This window comes from Tachyglossus aculeatus, chromosome 1 (assembly GCF_015852505.1).
Source record: "Tachyglossus aculeatus isolate mTacAcu1 chromosome 1, mTacAcu1.pri, whole genome shotgun sequence".
Taxonomy (NCBI): domain Eukaryota; kingdom Metazoa; phylum Chordata; class Mammalia; order Monotremata; family Tachyglossidae; genus Tachyglossus; species Tachyglossus aculeatus.
Genome location: NC_052066.1, coordinates 30,829,039 through 30,847,878, shown reverse-complemented (window position 1 = coordinate 30,847,878; position 18,840 = coordinate 30,829,039).

Genomic DNA, 18,840 nt, shown 5'->3' with positions numbered 1-18,840 from the left:
ATGAATGAATGAATGAATAAGTCAGTTCTATTTATGTACTAAGCTCTTGGGAGAGTACAATATAACAATAAATAGATACATGCCCTGCCCACAATGAGTTTACAGGCTAGGTTGATTGAAGCACCCAGCACCTCCCTACTTCTTTATTATCTCCCCTTCTCCCCCTGGCTCCACCCCACTGTCTGATGCTCTCCTAGGGCCACGCTGGGCCCTATCCAAAGCAACTGGAACTTCCCCTCTCCCTCTGGCATCCCAGGAGCTGCCATTCCACTCCTCCCTTGCAGGGACTCCTCCCCTCTCGTCCTCTCCCCACCTTTCGATTTCCTCCTGACTTTCCTTTTTCTCCCTTGGCATACTGGAAACCCTTGACCCCAGCACTGCAGGCTAGAGGTGACACTGAATGGTGGTCAGTTTTCCTTACTTTAAGGCAAAGATAAGCAGCTCTCCTTTCTGGAGGAGAGGGTTGGGATAGGGCTCTGCTTTAAGAGCTAACCACCTTTGATGGGAAAGGGGCAGGGATTGGAGGAGAGGGCTTGGCTTCCTTGAGGGCCCTGGGTTGGGGGGAGAAACAAAATAAAGATTACCATCTGGGGTGGGGCACAGAAGGGTTAGAAAAAAAACAAAAGCTGCAAAGGCTAGAGGAGGGAGGCAAGGCTAGGAGGGGAAAGGCTTTAGGTTCTCAGAGGTTCCCCTTGGCTGTCTGACCTTGCCCCAACCCCTGGCCCTCTGTGCCTGAGTAACTCAGCTCTGTACCAGGAAGAAGAATCCTCCCTGTGCCATCCCTGCTTTGTGGGTGTACTGGGAGGGTGAAGGAGAAGACATGTGAAGAAGGGCTTTGAGCTTCTTGGAAGACAGGACGGAGACAAACTGAAGACAACCAACGCAATTATTGCTATTATTGTATTTGTGTTTATCTGATTTATCCGGTCATACACTATAGCCGTATGGGCCCCGGCCAAGGATATGTTCTTTATAATTGCCTGTTGTTGAGATAGAAATATCCTTGTAATGTGGTAGGTATCCAACTGTACCGCCTTCTAAATCAACGCTGGAATATAATGAATCCTCACGACCTTGAGATGTTATAATTACGATTGTTATTCTAGCCGACTCTCAATTATTCAGGGGCTGACTATCCAGTTTGAAGATTATCCAGCCCACTTGTATCTCCTCCTTCCTCCTCAGGCAGCCCACCTCTTGGCCCTTTCTTCTCCCAACAGCACATCATTCACCAGAGCGGGAGGTGGGCAAGGGAGGTGGAAGGGGATGAAACCACCTCCGACCCAGCCTGGCCCGTTGTCCTTGTTCCGAGTCTTAGCCTGGGGGCGGCTGCAATGAGGCTCTTGATGATCTGTCCTCCCACCGGGTCCCACGAAACCAAATCAGTCAATCAATGAATCGATCCTATTTACTGAGCGCTTCCTGCGTTTGTCGGATCACTGATGCTTGGTGCTATTTGGGACCTTTCCACTCAAATTCAGTCCCCTCTGGGCAGGAGCGGCTGCCAGAAGCTTGTGACAATCTGTTCAGCCGCAAGCAAAACAGGGGGGTTGGCCAGATCCCTGCTTACTTCCTGGAGGGCCTGCCATCCCGGCTCATATCCGAGCTTTCCGGGGCCCTGTGCCAGAGAAACACCAATCCCTCCTTTGGGTAAATTCAAACAAAATCATTAAGCATTTCGGGGTCTGGTGAAAAGACCTGGGTTCTAACTGCATTTTTTTAAAATGGCATTCATTAAGCGCTTACTTTGTGCCAGTCACTGTTTTAAGTGCTGGGGTAGATACGAGGTAATCAAGTAGGACACAGTTCATGGCCCACAAAGGGCTCACAGTCTTAATCCCCATTTTACAGATGAAGTAACTGAGGCACAGAGAAGTGAAGTGACTTGCTCAAGGTCACACAGAGGACAAGTGGAGAACCCAGGATTAGAACACAGGTCCTTCTGACGCCTAGGCCCGTACTCTACTCACTAGGTCACACTGTTATCCGTTCCACTGCTGTTTACTGCATTACCTTGGGCAAGTCTCTTCACTTCTCTGTGCTCCAGTTCCCTCATCAGTAAAATGGAGACTAAATGCCTGTTCTCCCTCCCCCTTAGACTGCAAGCCCCATGTTGGGCAGGGCCCATGTCGGATAATAATAATAATAATGGCATTTGTTAAGTGCCTACTATGTGCCAAGCACTGTTCTAAGCGCTGGGGGGATACAAGGTAATCAGGTTGTCCCACGTGGGGCTCACAGTTGTAATTTCCATTTTGCAGACGAGGTAACTGAGACACAGAGAAGTTAAGCGACTTGCCCAAAGTCACACAGCTGACAAGTGGCGGAGCTGGGATCAGAACCCATGACCTCTGACTCCCAAACCAGTGCTCTTTCCACTGAGCCACGCTGCTTCTCTAATTATCTGATTATCTTTTATCTACTCCAGTGCTTAGCAAGTACTTGGTTGGCCCAGACGAAGTGTTTAACAAATTCCACATGTACTTTTTCTTTCATATTCTCAGGCTCTGCTTCCAAGAAGCGCAAATCCCTGCTTCACATGTCACTTCTTCACCCTCCCAGTACACCTACAAGACAGGGGTGGATCAGGAAGCATTCTTCTTCCTCTTACAGAGTTGTAGAGGCACAATCAATCAATTAATTGTATTTATTGAGTGCTTACTGTGTGCAGAGCACTGTACTAAGCGGTTGGGAAGTACAAGTCGGCAACATATAGAGACAGTCCCTAACAGTGGGCTCACAGTGACAGAGCAGGGCAGTGTCTAGGGTAAGGTCACACAGCCACGAGGATCAAGAAAGAGTACCTGTCTCTTGGTTCAAATGTCATTTGCATCATGTGTATTCTTAAAAAGTAGAGTGGGGACGTTTCCCCCAAAGGAGTTTCCAAACAAACAGTCTGATGAGCTCCACAGCACTTAGGTACATACCTGTAATTTATTTATTTATATTAATGTTTGTCTCCCCCTCTAGACTGTAAGGTTGTTATGGACAGGGAATATGTCTGTTTATTTTTATATTGTACTCTCCCAAGTGCTTAGTATAGTGCTCCCTTCAATCATCTTCCCTCCCATCCCCAAAGCATGTATGTATAGCACTGTAATTTATTTATTCATTTATATGAGAAGCAGCGTGGCTCAGTGGAAAGAGCATGGGCTTGGGAGTCAGAGGTCATGGGTTCTAATCCCTGCTCTGCCATAGGTCAGCTGTGTGACTTTGGGCAAGCCATTTCACTTCTCTGTGCCTCAGTTACCTCATCTGTAAAATGGGGATTAAGACTGTGAACCTCATGTGGGACAACCTGATTACTTTGTATTCCCCCCCAGTGCTTAGAACAGTGCTTGGCACATAGTAAACACTTAACAAATGCCATTATTATAATTATTATGTATATTAATATCTGTCTTCCCCTCTAGACTATGAACTTGTTGTGGGCAGGAAATGTTTCTGTTGTTGTACTCTCCCAAGTGCTTAGTATAGTACTTTACACATAGTAAGCGCTCAATATAACTGAATGAATGAATGAATAAATACGATTGACTGACGGAAAAAAATGTATTTTCTAGAAAAGTCCAGTTTTAATCTGAAAACTGACAAAATGGGAAGCCAAATTTGGAAGTGAGTGTCCTAGTGGGGCCCCATTCCACTGGGAATGCCGCTTGTCTTCTGTGTGACTTTGGGCAAGTCACTTCACTTCTCTGGGCCTCAGTTACCTCATCCGTAAAATGAGGATTAAGACTGTGAGCCCCATGTGGGACAACCTGATTGCCTTGTATCTCCCCCCACCAGCGTTTAGAACAGTGCTTGGTGCATAGTAAGTGCTTAACAAAAGCCATCACTATTATTAGTAGTAGTAGTGGTAGGGCGGATGGTGAAATCTGTATTCCATGATGGTAGGTACAAACTGAGGCTCATTTCAGGGACCTCCCCACCCCTTCAACCTTTCCACATCCCTTGGGGTCCTCTTCCTTCCAGCAGCCCTGTCGATCAGAGAATCTCTCCCTCCCTCATCCGCTGTCCATTAATCTTGCCCTGACTCCTCCTTCCCCCTCCAAACTCTGCTCCAATACTTTGCTCCCTCAGTCACTTTGCATCAGCTCAGAAGCAGCAGCAGCTTCTGGAAGAGACAAGAGTCCCCATGTGACATCCTGAATACAAAGCCATTTGATGGTCATGGGATGGTGGGCGTTCCTCAGCTGCAAAACCCAACCGATTTCCATCATTTGGCTTCCACCTGAGGGAAACCAACGTTGAGCTGCTTTTGAATCAATCAATCGTATTTATTGAGCGCTTACTGTGTGCAGAGCACTGTACTAAGCGCTTGGGAAGTACAAGTTGGCAATATATAGAGACAGTCCCTACCCAACAGTGGGCTGGAATGCAGGATGGACATTATGGAGGCCTGTAATTTAATTTCTGTCTTCCCTTAATAATAATAATGATAGCATTTCTTAAATGCTTACTATGTGTGAAACACTGTTCTAAGCTCTAGGGGGATACAAGGTGATCAGGTTGTCCCACATGGGGCTCACAGTCTTAATCCCCATTTTACAGATGAGGTAACTGAGGCTCAGAGAAGTTAAGTGACTTGCCCAAGGTCACACAGCAGACACATGGCGGAGCTGGGATTAGAACCCATGACCTCTGACTCCCAAGCCCTGGCTCTTTCCACTGAGCCACACAGCTTCCACTTCTAGACTGTAAGCTCCTTATGGCTTAGTGGATAGAGCACAGGCCTGGAAGTCAAGAGGACCTGGGTTCTAATTCCGGTTCCACCACGTTTCTGCTGTGCAACCTTGGACAAGTCACTTCATGTCTCTGGGCTTCAGGTACCTCATCTGTAAAATGGGGATTAAGAGTGTGACCCTCATGTGGGACAGGGACTGTGTCCAACTTGATTAACTTGTATCTGCCCCAACCCCTAGAACAGTGCTTGGCATATAGTAAGCACTTAACAATTGTCATAATTATTGTGGGGAGGGAACATTTCTACCATCTCTGTTATATTGTCTACACGCGCTGCCTAGAATTCCTCAACAACAACTCTCTCCTCGACCCCCTCCAGTCTGGCTTCCGTCCCCTTCATTCCACGGAAACTGCGCTCTCAAAGGTCACCAATGACCTCCTGCTTGCCAAATCCAACGGCTCATACTCTGTCCTAATCCTCCTCGACCTCTCAGCTGCCTTTGACACTGTGGACCACCCCCTTCTCCTCAACACGTTATCTGACCTTGGCTTCACAGACTCCGTCCTCTCCTGGTTCTCCTCTTATCTCTCCGGTCGTTCTTTCTCAGTCTCTTTTGCAGGCTCCTCCTCCCCCTCCCATCCTCTTACTGTGGGAGTTCCCCAAGGTTCAGTGCTTGGTCCCCTTCTGTTCTCAATCTACACTCACTCCCTTGGTGACCTCATTCGCTCCCACGGCTTCAACTATCACCTCTACGCTGATGACACCCAGATCTACATCTCTGCCCCTGCTCTCTCCCCCTCCCTCCAGGCTCGCATCTCCTCCTGCCTTCAGGACATCTCCATCTGGATGTCCGCCCGCCACCTAAAGCTCAACATGTCGAAGACTGAGCTCCTTGTCTTCCCTCCCAAACCTTGTCCTCTCCCTGACTTTCCCATCTCTGTTGACGGCACTACCATCCTTCCCGTCTCACAAGCCCGCAACCTTGGTGTCATCCTCGACTCCGCTCTCTCATTCACCCCTCACATCCAAGCCGTCACCAAAACCTGCCGGTCTCAGCTCCGCAACATTGCCAAGATCCGCCCTTTCCTCTCCATCCAAACCGCTACCCTGCTAATTCAAGCTCTCATCCTATCCCGTCTGGACTACTGCACCAGCCTTCTCTCTGATCTCCCATCCTCGTGTCTCTCTCCACTTCAATCCATACTTCATGCTGCTGCCCGGATTATCTTTGTCCAGAAACGCTCTGGACATATCACTCCCCTCCTCAAAAACCTCCAATGGCTACCAATCAATCTGCGCATCAGGCAGAAACTCCTCACCCTGGGCTTCAAGGCTCTCCATCACCTCGCCCCCTCCTACCTCACCTCCCTTCTCTCCTTCTACTGCCCAGCCCGCACCCTCCGCTCCTCCACCACTAATCTCCTCACTGTACCTCGCTCTCGCCTGTCCCGCCATCGACCCCCGGCCCACGTCATCCCCCGGGCCTGGAATGCCCTCCCTCTGCCCATCCGCCAAGCTAGCTCTCTTCCTTCCTTCAAGGCCCTGCTGAGAGCTCACCTCCTCCAGGAGGCCTTCCCAGACTGAGCCCCTTCTTTCCTCTCCCCCTCGTCCCCCTCTCCATCCCCCCCGCCTTACCGCCTTCCCCTCCCCACAGCACCTGTATATATGTATATATGGTTGTACATATTTATTACTCTGTTTATTTATTTATTTATTTATTTTACTTGTACATTTCTATCCTACTTATTTTATTTTGTTGGTATGTTTGGTTCTGTTCTCTGTCTCCCCCTTTTAGACTGTGAGCCCACTATCGGGTAGGGACTGTCTCTATGTGATGCCAATTTGTACTTCCCAAGCGCTTAGTACAGTGCTCTGCACATAGTAAGCGCTCAATAAATACGATTGATTGATTGATTGATTGATTGTGTTCTTCCTAGTGCTTAGTACAGTGCTCTTCCCACAGTGAGTGCTCGATAAATACCACTGATTGATTGGTTGATTGATCCAAGCTCCTGATCCAGCCTCGGATCTCTGCTCAGTCTCTGCCCGTTCCTCCCGTCTGCCAGTCAGGACCCTGCTGGCTTTGTCCCAGAGCCATTGCAGGAATGTGACTTCCCAGCTCTCTGCCAAGGAGATTAGCAGCGATTCATTCATTCGATCATATTTGTTGAGTTCTTACTAAGTGGCCCCCTGACCTGGAATGCCCTCCCTCCCCACATCTGCTAGCTCTTGTCTTCCCTTCAAAGCCCTACTGAGAGCTCACCTCCTCCAAGATGCCTTCCCAGACTGAGCCTCCTTTTTCCTCTCCTCCTCCCCATCCCCCCCACCCTACCTCCTTCCCCTCCCCACAGAACCTGTATATATGTCTGTACAGGTCTATTAATCTATTTATTTTACTTGTACATATTTACTATGGTATTTATTTTGTTAATGGTGTGCATTTAGCTTTAATTCTATTTGTTCTGATGTCTTGACACCTGTCCACATGTTTTGTTTTGTTCTGTCTCCCCCTTCTAGACTGTGAGCCAGTTGTTGGGTAGGGACCGTCTCTATATGTTGCCAACTTGTACTTCCCAAGCGCTTAGTCCAGTGCTCTGCATACAGTAAGTGCTCAGTAAATATGATTGAATAAATGAATGAATGAATGCAAAGCATAGTACTAAGAGCTTAGCATTCCACGTATGGTCCATATGGCACCTCTATCAACAACCCCCAGAATCCCCGGTGGCCGAAAGGCACGTGACACCACATGAGCTACACTGGCATACAGAGTAACTTGATGATGTCAGTGTGGCTCAGTGGAAAGAGCCTGGGCTTGGGAGTCAGAGGTCATGGCTTCTAATCCCAGCTCCCCAAAGTCACTCCCCCACTTCTGCAACCCCCCAGCTCTCAATGCTCTCCGCTACTCTCCCATCCTTCCCAGCAGTATCCTCAGAGAAGCTTTCCTCCCTCCTCTCAAGTGCTACTCTGGCCACCTGTGCTTTTGACCCCATTCCCTCTCATCTCATGAAATCTCTCACTCCGTCCCTTCTCCCCTCCTTAACTTCCATCTTCAACTGCTCACTCTCCACTGGTTCCTTCCCCTCTGCCTTCAAACATGCCCATGTCTCTCCCATCCTAAAAAAACCCTCTCTTGACCCCACCTCACCTTCTAGTTATCGCCCTATCTCCCTCCTACCATTCCTTTCCAAACTCCTTGAATGAGTCGTCTACATGCACTGCCTCGAATTCCTCAATGCCAACTCTCCCCTCGACCCCCTCAGGTCTGGCTTCCGTCCCCTACATTCCACGGAAACTGCCCTCTCAAAGGTCACCAGTGACCTCCTGCTTGCCAGATCCAGCGGCTCATACTCTATCCTAATCCCCCTTGACCTCTCAGCTGCCTTTGACGCTATGGACCACCCCCTTCTCCTCAACACGCTATCCAACCTTGGCTTCACAGACTCCGTCCTCTCCTGGTTCTCCTCTTATCTCTCCGGTCGTTCATTCTCAGTCTCTTTTGCAGGCTCCTCCTTCCCCTCCCATCCCCTCACTGTAGGGGTTCCTCAAAGTTCAGTTCTTGGCCCCCTTCTGTTCTCGATCTACACTCACTCCCTTGGTGACCTCATTCACTCCCATGGCTTCAACTATCATCTCTACACTGATGACTCCCAAATCTACATCTCTGCCCCTGCTCTCTCTCCTTCCCTCCAGGCTCGCATCTCCTTCTGCCTTCAGGACATCTCCATCTGGATGTCTGCCCACCACCTAAAACTCAACATGTCCAAGACTGAACTCCTTGTCTTCCCTCCCAAACCCTGCCCTCTCCCTGACTTTCCCATCACTGTTGAGGGCACTACCATTCTTCCCATCTCACAAGCCTGCAACCTTGGTGTCATCCTCGACTCCGCTCTCTCGTTCACCCCTCACATCCAATCCATCACCAAAACCTGCCAGTCTCACCCCGCAACATCGCCAAGATCCCCCTTTTCCTCTCCATCCAAACCGCTACCCTGCTCATTCAAGCTCTCATCCTATCCCGTCTGGATTACTGTATCAGCCTCCTCTCTGATCTCCCATCCTCCTGTCTCTCCCCTCTTCAATCCTTACTTCACGCTGCTGCCTGGATTGTCTTTGTCCAGAAACGCTCTGAGCATGTTACTCCCCTCCTCAAAAATCTCCAGTGGCTACCAATCAACCTACGCATTAGGCAGAAACTCCTCACCCATGGCTTCAAGGCTGTCCATCCCCTTGTTCCCTCCTACCTCACCTCCCTTCTCTCCTTCTCCAGCCCAGCCCGCACCCTCCACTCCTCTGCCGCTAATCTCCTCACCGTGCCTCGTTCTCGCCTGTCCCGCCGTCGACCCTCAGCTCACGTCATCCCCTTGGCCTGGAATGCCCTCCCTCCATACATCCGCCAAGCTAGCTCTCTTCCTCCCTTCAAGGCCCTACTGAGAGCTCACCTCCTCCAGGATGCCTTCCCAGACTGAGACCCCTCCTTCCTGTCCCCCTCCTCCCCCTCTCCATCCCCCCGCCTTACCTCCTTCCCCTCCCCACAGCACCTGTATGTATGTATATATGTTTGTATGTATTTATTACTCTATTTATTTATTTATTTTATTTGTACATATTTATTCTATTCATTTTATTTGGTTAATATGTTTTGTTTTGTTCTCTGTCTCCCCCTTCTAGACTGGGAGCCCACTGTTGGGTAGGGACCATCTCTATATGTTGCCAACTTGTACTTCCCAACCGCTTAGTACAGTGCTCTACACACAGTAAGTGCTCAATAAATGCAATTGAATGAATGAGTGAATGAACATGTCTGCTGTGTGACCTCAGGCAAGTCACTTAACTTCTCTGAGCCTCAGTTACCTCATCTGGAAAATGGGGATTAAGACTGTGAGACCCACGTGGGACCACCTGATCACCTTGTATCCCCCCAGTGCTTAGAACAGTGCTTTGCAGAAAGTAAGTGCTTAACAAATGCCATCATTATTATTATGATGATGATGTCATGCAAATGTCTTTTTTGTGGATGCCTGCCTGAATCCCCTGAAACCTAGACTGTTTCTCTGGGATACTCTGACCCCATGCAACCTCCCCAGGCAATGTCACCTGGGGACTCTTCTCTCATCCAGAAGCTGCTGCTGCTTCTGAGCTGATACAAAGGGACAGAGGGAGCAAAGTGTTGGAGGAGAGTTTGGAGGGGGAAGGAGAAGGAGCCAGGGCAAGATTAAGATTGATTAAGATTAAGATTGGCGTCTCTCTGGTGACAGGCATGGCTTGAGGTTCCAGAACTCCATGGCAGGAGCCAAGGGGGAAGGAGCAATGAACCCTCATTTCCTCTACCCACCCTGCCCTACCTATCCACTTAGTTGTGTTTTCCTGAAGTATTTGGATTCTCACCTCAGGCTGACTGAACGTATGTTCATATCCTTAAACTCTATTATTTCCCTATCTGTAATATATTTTAACATCTGTCTCCCCCTCTAGATCGCATCTACCAACTCTATTGTATCGTAGTTTCCCAGGCACTTAGTACAGGGCTGTACACACAGCAAACACTCAAAAGTTACCATTGACTGACTGACTGATTAAGCCTGGACCCTGAAAAGAGAAGCAGCTTGGCCTAGTGGATAGAACACAGGCTGGGGGTCAAAAAGATCTGAGTTCTAATTCCAACTCCGCCAATTGTCTGCAAGTCGTTTCAGTTTTCTTGTGCCTCAGTTAACTCATCTGTAAAATAGGGATTGATAGCCCCATGTGGGATACGGACCGTGTCCAACCTAATTAGCTTGTATCTACCCCAGCGCTTAGTACAGTGATGGCACGTAGTAAGCGCTTAACAAATGCCATTTAAAAAAAAATAGAAATGTCAGGGAAAATGACGTCCGGCGCTGTGTTTGTACCCAACACAAAGAGGCTAGCTGAAAACCAGAATGTCCGGTCTAAAACCAAATGACTGGTCACCCTGCCTCAGAATCCAGTCTAGGGAGGGAGATGTGGGGAGGAAGCCCAGAGCGAGGGGTGGCGAGAGGAGGAGGAGGAGGAGGCAAGAGAGTCAGCGGCTCCTTCTATGAAGGGAAGACCCAGGTGGAGGGGAGATCCACTGTCTCCGTGAAGCCAGGTCAGGAGTGGGGAGGGAGGAGATGGGCTCTACCATATGCTTCCTCGGGCTCTAGGGCCCTGGGAGGGGACTGATCCTCTAATCTCAGGAAGTGACTGCCGATACCCCGACCTGAGAGGTCAGCCACTCTGCTGTCAAGCAGGAAGGAGGAAGCTGGGGTAATTTTAATTCAGTTTCAGTCCCGGGCTCTGGGTGGGGAACCCGATTCCACCAGGCATGGTGGCATCCGTGTGACCAGCCCCACCACTGGCCGCGTCACTGAGGGAGGGCTCGGCTGAGGCAGCGGACAAGGTCTAGGCGGGTCGGGATCTTGGCTACCAGCATCTCCATAGTGGGTCACAAGTTCCCCGTCAGGACCTGAATGGCGTTAGCCCCCTCTACTCTGTCCCAAAAGAGCATGGGACTGGGAATCAGAAGGTTTTGAGTTCTAATCCCAGCTCTTCTGCATGCCTGCTGTGAGACCTTGAGCAAATCCCTTCTCCGGGCCTCAATTACCTCAGCTGTAAAATGGGCATTGGGACTGCGAATCCCATATGGGACAGGGACTGTGTCCAACCTGATTAACTTGCATCTACCCCAGCGCTTAGTTCAGTGCCTGGCCCGTAGTAAGCACTTAACAAATATCACAATTATTATTATTAGGGCCCAGGGACTGGAATTCCATGGAATTGTGGTTTTCATTCTTGCTTGGAGCTTGGAGACTCTGGGTGGGCAATATAATAATAATAATATTGATGGCATTTGTTAAGCGTTTACTATGTGCCAAGCACTGTTCAAAGCGCTGGGGGGGATACAAGGTAATCAGGTTGTCCCATACTGGGCTCACAGTCTTAATCCCCATTATACAGATGAGGTAACTGAGGCCCAGAGAAGTTAAGTGACTTGCCCAAAGTCACCAGCTGACAAGTGGCGGAGCCGGGATTAGAACCCATGACCTAGCTGAGCCTCTAGACTGTAAGTTCCTTGGGGACAGGGGATATGTCTACCACACAGACAAGCAGTGTGGCCCCCAAGAAGCAATGTGGACTACTGGAAAGAGCACAGGCCTGGAATTCAGAGAACCTAGGTTCTAATCCTGGCTCCACCACTTGTCTGCTGTGTGACTTTGAGCAGAAGACTTAACGTCTCTGTGCCCCAGCTCCCTCATCTGCAAAATGGAGATTCAAAATAATAACAATAATAATAATGATGGCATTTGTTAAGTGCTTACTATGTGCGAAGCACTGTTCAAAACTACCACTACTACTACTAATAATAATAAGGCACTGTTCTGGTTCTCCCTCCTACTTAGACTGTGAACCCCATGTGGGACCCGATTATCTTGTATCTGCTCTAGCACTTAATGCAGTGCTTGACACAGAGTAAGCACTCAATAAATACCACAATTATAATTATCATTGTTACCAACTCTGTTTTATTGTACTTTCCCAAGAGCTTAGTACAATACTCTGCACAGTCAAGAAATACCATTGATTTATTAATTGACTGGGGCCAGTCAAACCAGGAAAACTAAGATTGGACTGAGCTTGTGGGGATAGACCAAGGGGGATACGTGAGATTTGGTTGGGGGGTGGGGGTGGAGTGGGTTGTTTGTTTTTGTTAAGCACGTACTAGGTGTCAGGCACTGTTCTAAGCACTGTGGTAGACACAGGGTAATCAGGTTAGACTGTTCCAACTGGGGCTCACAATCTTCATCCCCATTTTACAGATGAGGTAACTGAGACACAGAGAAGTGAAGCCCAAGGTCACACAGTTGACAAGTGGTGGAGCCAGGACTAGAATCCAGATCCTTCAGACTCCCAAGCCCACGCTGTATCCACTAGGCCACACTTCTTCTCCGTTCACAGCTCACGGTTCCGGAAACTCACAACTCTCAAATCTGCAGGCCAGAAAAAATCAATCGATCAATCATCAGTTAATCCGTGGTATTTGTTGAGTGCTTACTGTGTGCAGAACACTGCATTACATGCTAGTTTTTCCATTGCCACTGTGGGGTCCCAGCATTTGGCCCTTAGAGTATAATAATAATAATAATGTTGGTATTTGTTAAGCGCTTACTATGTGCAAAGCACTGTTCTAAGCGCTGGTTTTCTAAGCACTGGATGAAGAAGCGACATTAAGCCAGGTCCCAGGCTCCTCTGGGGCCTCACCAAAGCGAGCCCCCTGCAATACCTACTAAGTCACCTCTCTGTGGGTGCCACCCCCTACTTCTCGGGGTGCTCAGCAGCATCAACGGCCTTTCAGTCAATCAATCGAAGTTACTTATTGAGTGCTTCCTATATGCAGAGCGCAGTACTAAGTGCCTAATCAATGGCATTTATTCAATCAATCAATCAGTGGTATTTATTGAGCACATGAGAAGCAGTGTGGCTCAGTGGAAAGAGCCCGGGCTTTGGAGTCAGAGGTCATGGGTTCAAATCCCGGCTCTGCCAATTGTCAGCTGTGTGACTTTGGGCAAGTCACTTAACTTCTCTGGGCCTCAGTTACCTCTTCTGTAAAATGGGGATTAAGACCGTGAGCCCCCCATGGAACAACCTGATCACCTTGTAACCTCCCCAGTGCTTAGAACAGTGCTTTGCAATAGTAAGTGCTTAATAAATTCTATTATTATTACATACTATCTACAAAGCACTGTAATAATGATAATTATGTTATTTGTTAAGTGCTTACTGTGTGCCAAGTATTGTATTAAGCACTGAGGTGGATAGAAGCCTATTGAATTGGATACAGTCTCTGTGCCATGTAGGGCTCACAGTCTCAATGCCCATTTTACAGATGAGGGAACTGAGGCTCAGAGAAGTGAATGACTTGCCCGAGGTCACACAGCAGACAAGTGGAGGAGCTGGGATGAGAACCCAAGACCTTCTGACTCCCGGGCCTGTTCTCTAGCCACCTAAGCCATACTGCTTCTCTAAAGTTCTTGGGAGAGTACAGCGCAACAGAGTTAGCATCCTGTTCCCTGCCTACAACGAGCTAAAGGTTTTGAGGGGGAGACAAATATTATATAAGGAATTCAAAATATGTATACATTATATGTATAATTTTAAGATAAGATTCAGAACCTGCTGACTGATAGACATCAATCAATCAATCAATCAATCATATTTATTGAGTGCTTACTGTGTGCAGAGCACTGTATTAAGCGCTTGGGAAGTACAAGTTGGCAACATATAGAGACAGTCCCTACCCAACAGTGGGCTCACCGTCTAAAAGACATGATATTTATTGTCTACTTCAGTTCATTCATTCATTCAATTATATTTACTGAGCGCTTACTGGGTGCAGAGCACTGTACTAAGTGCTTGGGAGAGTACAATGAAACAATAAGCAGACACATTCCCTGCCCACAATGAGCTTGCAGGCTTAAAGGATTGTGGTATTTGTTAATCACTTATTTTGTGCCAGGCACTGTGCTAAGTGCTGGGGTAGTTAATATAATAATAATGATGATGGTATTTGTTAAGTGTTCCCTATTGCCAAGCACTGTTCTAAGCACCGGAGTAGATACAAGGTAATCAGGTTGTCCCATGGGGGCTGACAGTCTTAATTCCCGTTTTACAGATGAGGCAACTGAGGCCCAGAGAAGTGAAGTGAGAAGCAGTGTGGCTCAGTGGAAAGAGCACGGGCTTTGGAGTCGGAGGTCATGGGTTCAAATCCCGGCTCTGCCAATTGTCAGTTGTGTGACTTTGGGCAAGTCACTTAACTTCTCTGTGCCTCAGTTACCTCATCTGTAAAATGAGGATTAACACTGTGAGCTCCCAGTGGGACAACCTGATTGCCTTGTAACCTCCCCAGCGCTTAGAACAGTGCTTTGCACATAGTAAGCGCTAAATAAATGTTATTATTATTATTAAGTGACTTGCCCAAAGTCACACAGCGGACAGCTGGCAGAGCCGGGGTTTTAACCCATGACCTCTGACTCCAAAGCCCGGGCTCTTTCCACCGAGCCACGCTGCTTCTCTGCTTTTCTGCTGCTCCTACACCTTTGTTTCCCCTCCTACGGTAGCGGGGACACTGTCACCAGCTGGGGCCGGTCACCGAGCCGAGAAGACCCTGGAAAAGTTGGCTTTCGGTTCCGGAACTCAGAGAATGAGCCAACGCGGGCATGGGTCCAGGGGATGCTGTACGTTTGGTGGAGATGGTTCCTGGCTCTTTCTCCCTCCACTCCCCCCAACTCCCTGTTCCTACGTGCTCTTGCCTGCATCCAGGTGGGGGAAGCAGCGTGGCTCAATGGAAAGAGCCCGGGCTTGGGAGTCAGAGGTCATGGGTTCAAATCCCGGCTCCACCGCTTGTCAGCTGTGTGACTTCGGGCAAGTCACTTCACTTCTCTGGGCCTCAGTCACCTCATCTGGAAAATGGGGATTAAGACTGTGAGACCCACATGGGACCACCTGATCACTCTGTATCCTCCCCAGTGTTTGTGCATATTTATTACTCTATTCATTTATTCATTTATTTTACTTGTACCTATCTATTCTATTTATTTTGTTTTGTTAGTATGTTTGGTTTTGTTCTCTGTCACCCCCTTTTAGACTGTGAGCCCACTGTTGGGTAGGGACTGTCTCTATATGTTGCCAACTTGTACTTCCCAAGCACTTAGTACAGCGCTCTGCACACAGTAAGCACTCAATAAATATGATTGATTGATTGATTGATTAGAACAATGCTTTGCACATATTAAGCGCTTAACAAATGCCATTATTATTATTATTCTGTTCTTGCGGGGGAAGGAATTTGCAATAGATTCTTTTTGTCCTAATTTGTTGCAATGAGCTGAATGAGGGCATTTGAAGGAGGCCACACCGATATGGATTTGAGCTGTGCAATTGTGTGATTGTGTAATTGTGCACTGCACACCCTCGGGTGGCCCAGGAGTGCGCCCGTTGGCTGAAGTTGCTGCTTCCATCCCCCCGGCAAAGTCTCTCTGGGCCCTGAAGCTGGTCGTGAAGTTTGCCCCAGGATGGCTCTTAGGTGGAGCAACAGGGGCAGGGGCAGGAATGCCGTCTATCAGGCTCTACAGTGTCCAAGAAAGATGAGTGAGAAGGACCTGGTACTAATCCCAGCTTCCCTGCTTGTCTTCTGTTGGCATAGTGGATACGAGGCAGAAGGTTATGGGTTCAAATCCCCGTTCTGCCACCTGTCTGCTGTGTGACCTTGGATACATCACTTCCCTGTGCCTCAGTTCTCTCCTCTGAAAAATGGGGATTGAGCCTGTGAGTCCCACGTGGGACAAAGACAGTGTCCTACTTGATTCACTCGTATCCACCCCAGTGTTTAGTACAGTGCCTGGTACATAGTGAGCACTTAATAAATACCACAATTATTATTATTATTATTTTTAATCGTATTTTTTAAGTACTTACCATGTGTTGGGCACTGTACTAAGCTCTGGGGAAGATAAAAACTAATAAAACTGTCCCACAAAGGGCTCACATTCTTAATCCCCATTTTACAGATAAGGAAACTGAGGCACAGAAATGTGAAGTAACTTGCCCAAGGTCACACAGCAGACAAGTGGCAGATCAGGATTGGAACCCAGGTCCTTCTTACTCCTGGGCCTGGGCTCTTTCCACTAGGCCACAGTACTTCTCCTTCTTAACCTTGGGCAAGTCCCTTCACTTCTCTATGCCTCAGTTACCTCATCTGCAAAATGGGGATTAAGACTGTGAGCTCCATGTGAGACATGAACTATGTCCAAATTGATTAGCTTGTATCTATCCCAGCGCTTAGTACAATGCGTGGCACACAGTAAGCTCTTAATAAATACCATAAGAAACAAAGAAACAGAGCTATATCATGGTAAGAACCCAGGTTTGGGAGTCAGAGGTCATGGGTTCTAATCCCTGCTCCTCCAGTTGTCTGCTGTGTGACCTTGGGCAAGCCACTTAACTTCTCTATGCCTCAGTTACCTCATCTGTAAAATGGGGATTAAGACTGTGAGCCCCATGTGGGATCACCTGATTACCTCATATCTACCCCAGTGCTTAGAACAGTGCTTGGTACATAGTAAGCGCTTAAAAAATACAATTATTATTATCATTATATTCCCTGCCTGACAGATGTTCTCTCCCCACCTGTTGGTTTGAAGCTCAGTATTAGCAGCATGGCTCAGTGGAAAAGATCCCGGGCTTTGGAGTCAGAGGTCATGGGTTCAAACCCCGGCTCCGCCAATTGTCAGCTGTGTGACTTTGGGCAAGTCACTTAACTTCTCTGTGCCTCAGTTACCTCATCTGTAAAATGGGGCTTAAGACTGTGAGCCCCCCGTGGGACAACCTGATCACCTTGTAACCTCCCCAGTGCTTAAAAAAAGTGCTTAGCACATAGTACAGGCTTAATAAATGCCATTATTATTATTATTATTATTATTTCCCCTTTGCAGATTTAACTCAAAGGTGCATTCTTCAAATGAGAAGCAGCATGAAATGAAAATGAAAAGTGAGAAACACCATAGCTTAATGGAAGAGCACTCTCCTGGGAACCAGAGGACTTGGGTTCTAACCCCAGCTCTTCCACTTTGCTGTGTGACTTTGGGCAAGTCTCTTAATTTCTCCGATTTCTCTGTACTTCAGTTTCCTCAACTGCAAAATGGGCATGAAATACCTTTTCTCCCTCCTACTTAGATTATGAGCCCCATGTGGAGCAGGGACTGTGTTTAACCTGATTAACTTGTATTTAACCCAGTGCTTAGAACAGTGCTTGACACATTGTAAGTGCTTGAAAAAAAAACACAAAAAACAATCTCCCAAGAATCCACTTGTGCTACCCAACCCTGAGCAGATCCTCTATGTGCCCAACCCACAGCAGGTGTACAATCAAAAATCAACAACTAATTAACAAGCTCCCTGATAAGGAAGGGAGATCAAAAACAACCCCCAATCGCCAGAGAGGATAACAGGACAGAGGGTGAAGCTTATGTGGAACAAGGACCACGTCTCACCTGATTATCTTTATCTTCCCCAGCTTTTAGTGTTTGACACATAGTAAGTGCTTAAAAAATACCACAATTATGAACGCAGAAGGACCTGGATTCTAATCCTGACTCTGCTGTGTGATCTTGGACAAGTCACTTCACTTCTCTGTGTCTCAGTTCCCTCATCTGTAAAATGGGGATGAAGACCATGAGCCCATGGACAGGACAGGTACTGTGTCCAACCTGAATAGCTTGTATCTACCCCAGTGCTTTCCCTCTCAGGGTCGCACCTGGGGAGTTTCCAGTCCTCTACCAGCCTCGGCAATGGGAGGGAGAGTCAAGCAGAGGCCTATCCATTCCATTCCTAGCTTGGGCAGTGGTTAACAACCCCAGATTGTCTTTGTCCAGAAACGCTCTGGACATGTTACTCCCCTCCTCAAAAATCTCCAGTGGCTACCATTCAATCTGCGCATCAGGCAGAAACTCCTCACCCTGGGCTTCAAGGCTGTCCATCCCCTCGCCCCCTCCTACCTCACCTCCCTTCTCTCCTTCTCCAGCCCAGCCCGCACCCTCCGCTCCTCTGCCGCTAATCTCCTCACTGTACCTCATTCTCGCCTGTCCCACCATCGACCCCCGGCCCACATCCTCCCCCGGGCCTGGAATGCCCTCCCTCTGCCCATCTGCCAAGCTAGCTCTCTTCCTCCCTTCAAGGCCCTACTGAGAGCTCACCTCCTCCAGGAGGCCTTCCCAGACTGAGCCCCTTCCTTCCTCTCCCCCTCGTCCCCCTCTCCATCCCCCCATCTTACCTCCTTCCCTTCCCCACAGCACCTGTATATATGTATATATGTTTGTACATATTTATTACTCTATTTATTTTACTTGTTCATATCTATTCCATTTATTTTATTTTGTTAGTATGTTTGGTTTTGTTCTCTGTCTCCCCCTTTTAGACTGTGAGCCCACTGTTGGCTAGGGACTGTCTCTATATGTTGCCAACTTGTACTTCCCATGTGCTTAGTACAGTGCTCTGCACACAGTAAGCGCTCAATAAATACGATTGATTGATTGATTGCTACAAGTCAAAACTCACCTGTGCTGGATGGCAGCGGCCTGGGAGAGAGTCAAGGGCGAAGACTC